General features: G+C 41.6%; 1 long non-coding RNA gene across 2 annotated transcripts; it reads left to right on the forward strand.

Moving 5' to 3' along the window:
• On the forward strand, positions 1 to 4,436 carry LOC122177868. Of its 2 annotated transcripts, none has more exons than XR_006178182.1 (4): positions 1 to 899; positions 996 to 1,147; positions 2,186 to 2,604; positions 2,807 to 4,436. It is a non-coding gene; the product is annotated as an uncharacterized LOC122177868 (long non-coding RNA). The 2 variants fall into 2 exon arrangements; XR_006178181.1 differs by having other exon boundaries at positions 2,186 to 2,332; positions 2,684 to 4,436.
• Positions 4,437 to 11,774: the final 7,338 nt, after the last annotated feature.

Below are 11,774 nucleotides of genomic sequence, written 5' to 3' on the forward strand. Positions count from 1 at the left end.
TTTCTGCGGCTGTCCGTTGGCGGTGGGGAGGGGTCTGTGCTTTGTTAGAAAGGCTTTTTCCCGAAGTCACCTTTTTTGTGGGCCTTAATTAGAGCCGTTGGATTAACCACGGTCATCTGTAGGGAGGTTGAGTTTCGCAGATGAGACTTTTAGGTGGTCTGGTGGTATAACCCCGTGATTGACAGCGAGGAGAAGAGCGCGCTCCTCTCTGCGCCTCTGCTGGGAGGCACTGCAGTCGCGTTGGGCTGTGTTTTGCTTTTATCTCTTCTTATTATTGGCAGTTAAGAGAAATAAATTTCTTCTGGCCACGAAATAGCTGTGGCAGTGGAAAGTGGGGCTGGAAAGGCTTTTGTGTGGAGATGTGGGTAGTTAGGAGAGCCAACTTGCTAGCATTTCGGGGAACGCTATCAGCTTCTGTATTTGAGGAAAGCTGCAGATAGACCGCTTTTCCTGTCTTATAGTTGCAAGAGAAAGAAAACACGCATGAAATTGTGTGGACGAGGCAATTCTGATGTTGCGTTGAAAGTGAGAGCTGCTCTCGTAGGTGCTCCTGCCTGTCCTCTGCATGGTGTGGGATGTTTGGCGCTCTGGAGAACCCTTTTATCACTAGAGTGCTTCGTTCCTAATCGTCGCTTTGCTGTTCTTGAATCTAACATCCCATATCCCATGGGTTCTCCACAGTCGAAGTGTTTCTGGATCGTCTGAATCATGATTTTAAGCCGGCAGCCTACTCACATTTCGCTTAATCTCATCTATTTCCAGTGCATTAGCATCATTATGGCAGGGAGAGCTCAGAAATGTCAGGTGTAGTGGGAGCAGTCCAGTCAGGCCAATCTTGGCCTGCTCCTGTCTCCTCCTCACCATTGCAGCTGGAGGATGTGATTCTCTCAGGCTTGCTGGTATTGCTGTTTGCGTGATCAGTCTTTAACTCATTTCTCTCAAAATGAGCTGGCTTATTTTAAGCAGCTTAAGGTGTGATTCCGTGGTGTTTTCAGATGGTCTAAATCCCGGCGTTTCCCACCCACCTCCTCTTTGCATTCTCAGCTCCACATATTCCCATCTCTGTTCCGTCGCTGCCGTAAGAGCTCATGCTGCCTCTTGCTTCAGCAGCAAGCCATTGCCAACAAGGCTTATTTGAGCTGTACAGGTGAGTGTGTCTCAAGGTCCAGCACCTGTGTCAGGAGGGTGGTGACAAGCAGAGGTAATGCTGTCCCTTCTGCTTGTGCTGTTCCTTTCAAGAACTTCAGACTACTTGCTCCTGGCAGTTTGGTTTTTTTTTTTCCAGTGCTGTGGTTTGTACTAATTACCCCTCTTTATACCTACTCCATTGTTCATCCCTGTAAGAAATTATCCTGTCACTTAGCCATTGAACCAGCAATATACTGAACCAGCTGTAATTAGCAAATTGATAAAGATACATATGATGTTTAAACCAATAATATAATAGCCCCCACGTTTTCCACAAACCCGTGACAATGCAAATGTCATGCATTCTAATTTTAGACAGACACTGCATCTTCTTTTCATTAGCCTTTGCTTATTGTCTTATGGCCTGCCTTAACAAGATGGATTTTAAAGAATGACCTCAGAATTTTGATTTCTAAGTTGTGAGTGATAACAGTCTGCGTTATTAAGGAATGGATTTTTGTAACTGCTATAGTTATAAAATCCTTTGTATTCTGTTTTAGACATAAGGCAGGGGATGTGTCCATTGACCATAAAACATTTGGGATCTCCAGCCAAGACTTTGCTCTCTAGATTATTTCCAGCACGACTGGAGACACAGAAGAGAACTGCCTGGAGCTGGGGAGAGAGACAGGGAAGGAGAGATGAAGGAAGCTTACACAAAATAAGATTACATTTGCTTGATTTTGCCTGATACAGTTTTGTGTCAGTTGTTGAGTTTTGATATTCATTTATTTATAAATTAACTAGAATGCTGTGAATTTCTCTGGAATATGGATCTTGTATCAAAATGGATGAGGTCAGCATCCTGGCATTTGGCACTTTGTGCAGTGTTTTAGTGCCTAAACTGGAGTCCCTAATAGCATTTTGTTTTGTTTTCAGTGTTAGCCAAAAAGATGGTTAAACCAAGTAGCTTTTTGTTTATTAATTCCAATGGAGTATTTGTTTATTAAATTTAAGCAGGGTTGCTGATTTTTTTTTTTTTTTTTTTTTTTTCCAGACATGCCCAACCCACGTTTAGAAAAGAAAGTCTTTGTTTCTGCCTCCCTTTTCACTGTCTTCATCTTCCTGAAGAGGAGACAGCATGCTTTAAAAGCACATTTTGTATCTTCGCCGGTCTCCACTGGAGTAGTCAGTGGATGTATCAGTGAGACTCATTTTATTGTTAATTTATCTTCTTGATACACAATATCAGACTCCATTTTCATTGACTGAATAACTGTGGAGTCATTATAAAGGCAATAAGAACTGAGTTACTAGCCTTGGAAGTGATTACTGCTAGATTTTTGCCTCTTAGGCCTCTAAACAGGATGCTGCATTATTACATGCAATTCTCTTCCCTGATGTACTGTCTGAGCATTGGCCAGACTATCATGTACCACTGATTCATACAGAATGCTTAATCTCAGTGGAGCCAAAGTAAGTATACATGAGATCATAAATGACAGTTTTTATTGCAATGCTTTTTTTTTTTTTTTTTTTTTTTTTTTTTCCCCAGTATGGAGCTCTCTGTCTTGATGAAATACTATTTAGCACCATCTAGTAGTCTGATTGCTGGATGCTACTATGTCATCAGATCCTGCCTGGAACACTTATCTGCTTGTTTTTCTGTGTGTTACAGGTTTGTAAGAGAGACTTCTGGTCATTGAAATCCTCTGAAATATGATTCGTTTCAAACAGCTGTGTATGCTTCTCCTTTAGGGACATGGATGTCAGGCCACATGTGTGATAGGCAAGGCCACAAAATGAGCATCAGGGCTGTGCATCCCTGAAGTTGAATTTCACAGCTGGAGGAGTAGTTTGAAGATGAGGTGACGGTCTTCCAGCATGGTTATGTGAATTACAGAACCTAAACCATGGCTTACACAAGTGATTTTCCTTGGAAAATAAATACCTGCTTTTGAAAATATCTGAACGTGCAGAAATGAAGTGAGGAAATGTGGTAGTTGCCAGTCAGCCTGGGCTTTCCTTTGTTTACTGTGTTCATCAGCCTGAGCCTGGTGCGAAGCACAGCAGCCATTTGAATACAATGTGCATGAGCCAGCTGGCAGCATTGTCTGTTAGGCTAGTCAGCAGCAGGATTCTCTCTTTTACTTAGGTGATGCTCTGATCTTTTTTCAGAGTTTATATTGGAGCAGTTCTCAAAGGCCCTAGAAATGAAGTAGAAATGATCTGCTCCACAGAGATTTATGAAGAACTTGTCACGACTCTTGCTGCCCCTCTCTGCTCCTCTGGTACAAACTGTGCCACAGAGCAGCAAAGAATTGAATATTTTCAAAAGCAGGTGCATGAGGAAAGTTGGCTTTTCACTTTTACTTGCTTGGGAGAGAAGGAAAGACGGAGAGGAAGAAAAGGAAAGATGGGGCCTGGGATTTGTAAGACTATATCAGTACTTGAAGGAATCATTGAATAAAGCACCTCACATACATCTTGTTCATCCTCTGGCACTCCTAACAAAGCAGTAGCTGTGACTGCAGTATGTGGAGTGGCTGATGCTGCAGGTTAAGCAGGAAGTACTTACTGGGTCTTGCTCCTCAGAAAAAGATGTACTTGAGCAAGCTTCTGCAAGCTGCTCAGTTTTGCACAGGAATGGAATTTTTTTTAATGTATGTGCCAGTATTGCTCTGCTATATAAAAATGCACTGTGTTGGTTTTCTGAACGTAGTTTGATCATCGTAAATCCACTGAAGTTCTCATTTAATCATGTATGTACACCTGTTCTCACTATTAGACATATCCAGTTGATGATCCTGCAAGACCACTTGATCCTGCTCTAGTCTTGAGATAGCTCAAAAGATGCTGCCTTTTGCACCAAAGAGGCAATCCATTTGCCAGCTTCTGATGTTCCCAGATTGGCATGCTGCTTTGTGCAACCAGGATAGAAGATAGAGGCTTGCACAGCATGTGTCCTAATTATGCAGCAGATAGAATATTTCATGGGAACATGAAAACTGGTCTAAATCTGAAATAGTAACCTAAAACTAAAGTGTTCAGTGTCATAATCAGGCTCCCAAGTTTTCCAAGCTTCCACGCTGATCCTGCAGTATTATGTTAAGCTTTCATTTCATATCCTTCTAGATAACTCAGTCCAACTTCTTCCAACAGTCTAGAAAGAAAATATATTGCATGCCATGTCTAGTTCTTGAGGGTAACGTAACGGAATGGCATATGCTTCTGGTCTTCATTTATTGCCATCTTCACAGAATCATAGAATCACAGAATGGCCTGGGTTGAAAAGGACCACAATGATCATCTAGTTTCAACCCCCTGCTATGTGCAGTCGCCAACCACCAGACCAGGCTGCCCAGAGCCACATCCAGCCTGGCCTTGAATGCCTCCAGGGATGGGACATCTACAACCTCCAGTGCGTCACCACCCTCTGATTGAAAAATATCTAATATCTTCTAATATTTAACCTAATCTTTTTGGATGAACTGTTTAAAGAGTACAAAACTAGTGCAGCCAAAGGCCTGTAACTTACTTCTTATTTTGAAAACTTGAGAATGATTTAAATGATGCAGAGATTTTGTTCTGGCTTTGTCCATGCATGTTAAAGTTTTATCTGCGTGGATTGTAGTTCATCAAGCTATTTAGAGCCCCCACTGTTGCCTTTGCTTATTAAAGCCTAACTTTGTGGTGCCACCCTTGTCCTACCTTAGGCTGCTGAAGAGCAATCACAGTAAACGTCTCTGCCAGGAGGATGTGTGCTTCAGTTGCAAGCGTGTACCTATGCTCTCTAGGTTTTCCAGGAAGAACCAAAGAGCAGAGGAAATGAGTGTAATACAACTCGCTGTGATATGCTGTGAAAAAGGAATGCAGTTTTGCAAACAAAATCTTCTGTACTGTTGGCTTTACGCTTTCAGACCCACATACCCCGAAGCGTCTAAATATGTCTGTCCAGATGGGCTGGCCAAGATCATACACAGGATGAGAATGTTCTCTGTTACATCTTCATTGTTTCTCTGAGTTTCTTCTTGACTGGCGACTTGAAGTGACATTAGATTCCCTTTTTTTAATCTCTGGGAGGAGGTGATGTTTGGGATTCAGTGCCTGGTTGTATAAATACATTGTATTTATTTGGGTATTTTATGTCTCTCGGCTGTTTCTTCATCTTGTCTGATGCTCTATCTTTAGGTCATCTTGTTCCTTTTTAATACATGTTCTGCTGCTGCTTCTGGTGCTTTCACACATGTGTACACACGCTGCCACCCACACTCTGTCAATACCGTTTTTAATATCAGTTAGAAATCGCTGCCAGAGAACCAAATAGTTCCTCCTTCTCTGAACACTTTGTTCCTCAAATGCAAGCCTTACTCTTTATTTCCATCTCTGCTGTAGCATATGAAACATTGTTGTAAGCATGTCCCAGTAAAAACACCCTATTTACTCTCTGACTTTAGAATTCCCTGTTCCAATGGCTCATTAGTGGAACAAAGCCAGAAGGAGATTCAATTGTTTGTGCAATTCTGAAAGGCCAGTGTTTCAAAACTGCAGAGTGTGCTATCAACAAGGATGAATCCTTTGGCAGTGCATTCTTTCTACTGCAAAATACTTGCTGTGTGGAGCCTAAGACCCTTATTACAAATTCATGAATGATTTTAATCCATTCTGGCAGCTTTCATAAGCATTGCAGTCATCTGGAAGCAACAAAGATCATTGGTTTGTGCAAAATAATACAGCTAAGCTCATATTTGATCTTGCTCTCTAGTGAGAGAGGAATACTTAAACTTCTTAAAAAAATTAATCAAGATAGGTTTCTACTGTGTTAGATTTAACAAATGTATTTAGAAGTCATGTTCTATAAGACATAATAACTCAATGTAGAGTGTCAACAAAAGGAAAAAGGATATCTTGGGAGAAGGCCCTTAATATGTTAGAGTTGTTTTAAAATTATGTAAAACTTAACTACCAGTTGTCAGAAAGTAACCAACAGGATAATCTGGATATCAAGACCTTATTTCTCTCATCATCATTTTTAAACGCTTTCCGCAAAATGTGACTTTTCCTCTGAGTGCTCTTAACCTTGAGGCACTGTTTGTTGCAGAGACAAAACTGTCAGAAAGGAAATCCTATTTGAGAGCAAGCAGCTTTTATTTCCCTGGGGCACTATGGTACAAAATGACAGCAACAGTCGACAGGTAGCATTTATTGTGGTAAGTGCTTGAAGAAGTATCCAACAGCTGTTTTTAGTACAATTTTCATAATATTATTTTTCCCAGTAAGCACCTGTTGTAGAAACAAACGAGGTATTCTGTGATCACAAGTCAGAGACAAAGTTTGTGTGGGAGAGGATGCATTGAAATGAATGGTATTCCAGAGCTGTTGTGATTCTTCAATACAGTCAACTCTGATGTAAGTCCAAAGCTAAAGAGTCAACTGTTAAAATCCCAGCTTTTATTTCTATAGAACACTAAGCATGGCTGAGCTTTAGTTAAGGCTCATAAATGCTATGAAGTCTCTGACTTCTATCTGTAGAACAAATTTGTCCCACTTGCTCAGATTTGCAAAAGGAATTCCTGTAAAGGAAGCTTGTAATTCATCTCTCTTCCCAGACTGTCATGAAGAAATTACAGTTTAACATCTTGCTTCGCCACTGAATAATCAGAATTAGGCATCTTTTCTCTCTATTCAGTCATGAATAATTAGTATTGAGTGGTACCAAAAAACAGTGTAATGAAATCACCCCCAGGCAACCAAAGATTCGGAAGAAATAAAGCCAGTTCATAAACTCTATCTAGACAAGAAAAGGAGAAAGAGAAAAGGGGTAAGGAAAGGAAGAAACAGAGAAAAAGAAGAAAAAGAGGGAAAGGAAATGAGAAAAAGTAAAGAAGGAAAAACAGAAAAGTGATTCAGGCCTGAAACAGAGCAGCAAACCAGGGCATATTTAGATTAGTTTATATTTATTTACAAACATTGGTAGCAGATGGTTACCAACATTTCATCATTACGTCTTTTTAAGCAAACTTAAAAGCTGTAAGAAACAGCCCAATTTATATAGCAACTTGCCTTCTTTAGCCCACTCTTAACTTACATTATCCAGAACAAATTCCATTACAATTTATCACACAGCTAAGTAGCTAAAAAAAAGGAAATAGATCCAAATGTAAAACCAAGAAAAGTGGCATAGTTATCCAAAACTGGAGATCAGTTGTTTCTCCACCATGGATGCCTGCTTTACTGATACTGGGTCTGTATGCGAAGGAGCATTTTCAGAAGATTTCTTCCTCTCCCAAATATGGAGTATGCCTTTGCTATTATATCTTATAGAGGCTATAGAAGCAGACACTATTGGAGGAGATAGAGACCTAATTTATCTCACTGCTCTCTTTGTAAATATTCAGCAGAGAAACTGAGCTAGGCCACTCTTTTCCCATATTGCCCTTTTATTTCCATGCACCACACTAGCAGCCTGAGATAAGGTGATGACTGACAGATGATGGCGGCTAGTCAAATGGATGCCTGTCATAAACATTTGCTAAGAAATGCTGTATGAGGAAAATAAAATAAATAGAAATAAATTCAAGTGAATTTCCCCAGAAGAATGCCTCATATCTAAGAGTTGTCATACCGGACAGATAATAGTTTTTTGTTTAACTTCCTCTGAAACAGTTTGATTCAGTTGGGCTCCACTCTCTCTTGTATATCTAACTCATTCAGAAATTGAAGAAGAAAGATAATATTTTCATGGGCAGCTGGAAGGAACTGCTTGTGATACCAAAGTGGAGATGGAAGAAAACATCGATTAAATCACCGTAAATGGGATGAGCAATATAATGAACAAACAGTGATTTAAAAATGGAAACATGAATGTTTAGTCTGTAAATATTTAGACAGGAGCTGAATTTCCTGTTCCTGTTCTAACTAGTGGCAAGGGACAGGGTCATCACTTGTTAAAATGGGTATCACTACAGGTGGTCCAGAGATCTGGATACTACTACCGCTTCCCTGTCTGACTCGGCCTCACAGCCTGCCTGGGTACAGAAACCTCTGTTCAGCATGAGCCCAAAACATGTGTCTATGTGTGTGAGGCTATCTCTATAAAAGAATGAAAGACTATACACTTATAAATCAAAAGAATTACCGAATGCACTCTTTTGTTCCTTGCTGGGAAAATCCTGTGTACAGTGGCAAAGTAACCTCATAAAAAGCAAGTGAAGTCTTAACTGAAAGGGGATTTAGAATATGCTGATTTAACTGATTACATTAAAAATAATCAGCAGGAAAAAAAACACATCCTATCTCATTTATATGTAGTAAATGCTCAAAACAACTTCTATGAGTGAGCATTTACTTAATTAGAAGTGGCGTGCTTTCAAAATATTCTTTCTGCGTGATTCGACACATCACACAGCAAGTTTCACTTACGACTAAGGCATGCATATTTAGATGCAATGCTTGTAGGCTATCAGCCTGCTATATTTATTCACTGAGGACCTGCGTCAAGAGTTATGCAGGCCCTAGCTTACACATAGCCCACTGCATGAACATTTCTATGTCAAGGTCTGAAAGATGCTCTCATTCCCTCATTGTTTCTGCACCACTCTTGGGCAGTGGAGCACAGAGCTGGCTGCGCTCTGTTTGCTGCAACCCATCCTTGTGCCACCCATGTTGGCCCTAGCACATGCAGGGTGGCAGAGATGGGGACAGAGATGCAGGGCTGACAGCACTTTGGTTTGTCTCTGCCCTCACTGCCAATTAGCCCAGTCCTAGAAACAGATGGGCACTAAAGCAGTTCGGAGCTTGGAAGCAGTGCCAGGCTGAAACCATGAGTCTGAAGGGTGGATGATGGATGGGGGTAGACTAGGAACTGGCTGGGAGCCCTGAATCTCTCTGCAGTTTCAACATCACTGCACTGGAGCAGACTTTGGCAGCATCCAGAGGGCGCTGAATCATCCTGCTCAGTCGGGCTGAGGCTGCCCTGCCAAGGAACTGTGCCCAGCTGGGACTGGGGCAAGCTCTGGGGCTGGGAATGCTCCTGGTTTCCTAGTGCAGCCACAGCCACCTGCTGAAGGCAGATGCATCTGGTTCAACCCCGAGAAACAGGCAGATTTACTGGACCCCAGGTCAGCAGATTTATGGAGTTGATGTTTTCCCCTTTGTGCCATAGAGTGGAGCTGGAGCCTTTCCATCCCTTGGGAAGCAGAAACTCAGGGCCTGGCTGGTGGTGGATGCAACCACTGCCACTGAACTCATCTTAAAAGTTGCCAGTAATGACATATTTAGGCTACAGCAGCTCACATTTTCATTAGTGATGCTGCTTCTGGAGAGGAATGCTGAGTAGTAATCATTATTATTGCTTTAGCAGATTGTATCTGTGCACTGCTGCCACCTGCCACTCTGTACCACGCTGCAGAAGCAGCCCTGGCTTTAAATCCTAGTGGGTGACCTTATTATCAGCTCCATGTTTTCAAAACCCACAGGAGGCTGGCCCCAAATTATATGACTTGACTTAGAAATAAATATATTGGAGGAGGCTTCCTTTTCATTGCAGCTAAGCTCCTAGGTCTTTAGCATCCATACAGGTCTTTTTTCATTATTCTCTCTGCAGCAGGCTAAGATTTTAGGCGAGGAGAAGAAGGAGGAAGAGGAGAGGGAAGTACAAAAGGAAAGGAGGAAATGGAAGGAGGGAAGGGAAGAGGGGGGAAAAAAAAGAGAGGAATAGCAAGCAAGCAAGGAGAAAAGGAGAAAAAGAATTCTTACAAAACTGCATCAGAAGCTGTAATTTGAAGGTAAGTAGAAGGTACAATATTGCACATATAAGCAGAGATAATGGCACCACCAAGACTTGGTTCACTGAACTAAAGTGAAAAGCAGAGTATGTTAACATGTTGTACCTACCAACAGCTTACCGGCTGAACATTATCTGTGTAGAGCCACCCCATTCCCTTCCCATAAATTGCCCAGTGAGAATTGGTGACGTTGAGTTTTCTTGTCCTCTCGTGATTCCTGGGTTCTAACCTAGGAGCCCAGCCAATGGACTACCTGAGTGCTGAAGTTTAGTTCATTTTTTGAAGTGAGAGTGCTGGGATTTCAAGCTTTTCACTCAAGTGCTCTCTTTTACTTTCTAAGCTATTGGAAATGTGGTTCAGAAGGACAGAGTAATTCAGGGTGTCTGACTTCCCTTGCTGACTGAGCGTTACAGAGATGATAAATCAGAAGAGTATGTATCAGAAGGGGAGTTAAGTTAGAGGGGTACGCAGAAATAATTGCTTGGATGGCACTACATATAGAAGTGCAATATGACTGTGATGGAAGCACAGTGCTGTGGGTGGGTGGCCAGCTGCTCCAAGGCCTATCCATGCAGTCACCTGGGCCAACACCAAAGACAGCATTGTTCTGGGTTGTTTGAAAGGATCCTTTTGCTGCATAATCCCTGTGTTCACTGATTCAATAGAGATGCGTAAGTTCACACCGTGGCAAGTTTGGCCATAACTTTAATTTATAATTCAAACTCTTTTGTCTCAAATCTGGAGAAGCTGACTCCAAAATGTGATTCTATACACTGTGAACAGTGTCATTTAAATGCAAACTGTGCCTTGGCCGTGGTCAAAGGTTTGTGGTATGCATTGTTTCCATTTTAAGTATGTGTAGAAAGAATGAAATTTGTAGCTGAAAGCCTGATAATGCGGTTATCCTTGTTCAATTTTTCAGCACCATCTGTTCTTTCCAAGTAAGAATTCCTGACAAATCATATGAGCAAAAACTTACTTTATTTCTCCATGCAGCAGACGAACCATTAGAGTTACGGAAATCTGGTTGGGCAAAGAAATATGTTTATAAAATGATTGGTTTAAGTCTTTGTTGTCTGAGAAAATGACTTTTTAATGTACTGACAGCTGTCTCCCTCTGGCATGTTTTCAGTTTAACAGTTTATGTTGGAACCAGATCATTTGTTTCATAACTGGCTGCTGCATAACAAACAGCACTTTTAAATCTCCAATCAGCCCACGTATCGCATAAATGCTGGCTGTCCCCATTGAGGGATACCTTCTCAATCACTACTTTTTTCTTAATCTTGCCTGAAAAATACATAAATAGTATGGCCACATCATAATCCTCTTTTCAGTCACACAGATAAAAACGTGACTTGCCTGAAACATTTAGGTATTTTAATAGGTTATGATAGTTGAGAGTTGAGGCAGCAACCCAGCACATTAATGCATACTTATTTATTTGCTAAAATAATTCTATGGTGCTTGTTTAAATCCTATCTAGAAAACAAATCTTATTTTCTGTTCCCTAGAGCCTGTTTTTAAAACCCAGTGTGCTGGGCATGGTGCAGTCCTCGTGCTCACAGGCTGTGCCAGGGGTTCATTCAGCTGTCTTTAGACCTCACTTTCAGATGCAGGAGCGCTGGGCTTCGTCTCTCTCCATCTGCGTCCACTGGTGTCCAGCTGGATCTGGCTGGCTTTGTGTGGGCAACGAGAAAGCTCTGCGTGGAGCCTGATATGAGCCTTCCCATCCTCTGTGCGCCATGCAGGACATCTTCACCACCGCTTTGGAGCAGCACCTGTACCTTTGGTTGAGAACTGCAGCTTGAACCCAGAAATCAGTTTGTAGTAGGTGCAGCTGGAAGTGGCACAGCGGGA

This window comes from Lagopus leucura, unplaced genomic scaffold (genome assembly GCF_019238085.1).
Source record: "Lagopus leucura isolate 7727_CA_CO unplaced genomic scaffold, USGS_WTPT01 Super-Scaffold_100001, whole genome shotgun sequence".
NCBI lineage: Eukaryota > Metazoa > Chordata > Aves > Galliformes > Phasianidae > Lagopus > Lagopus leucura.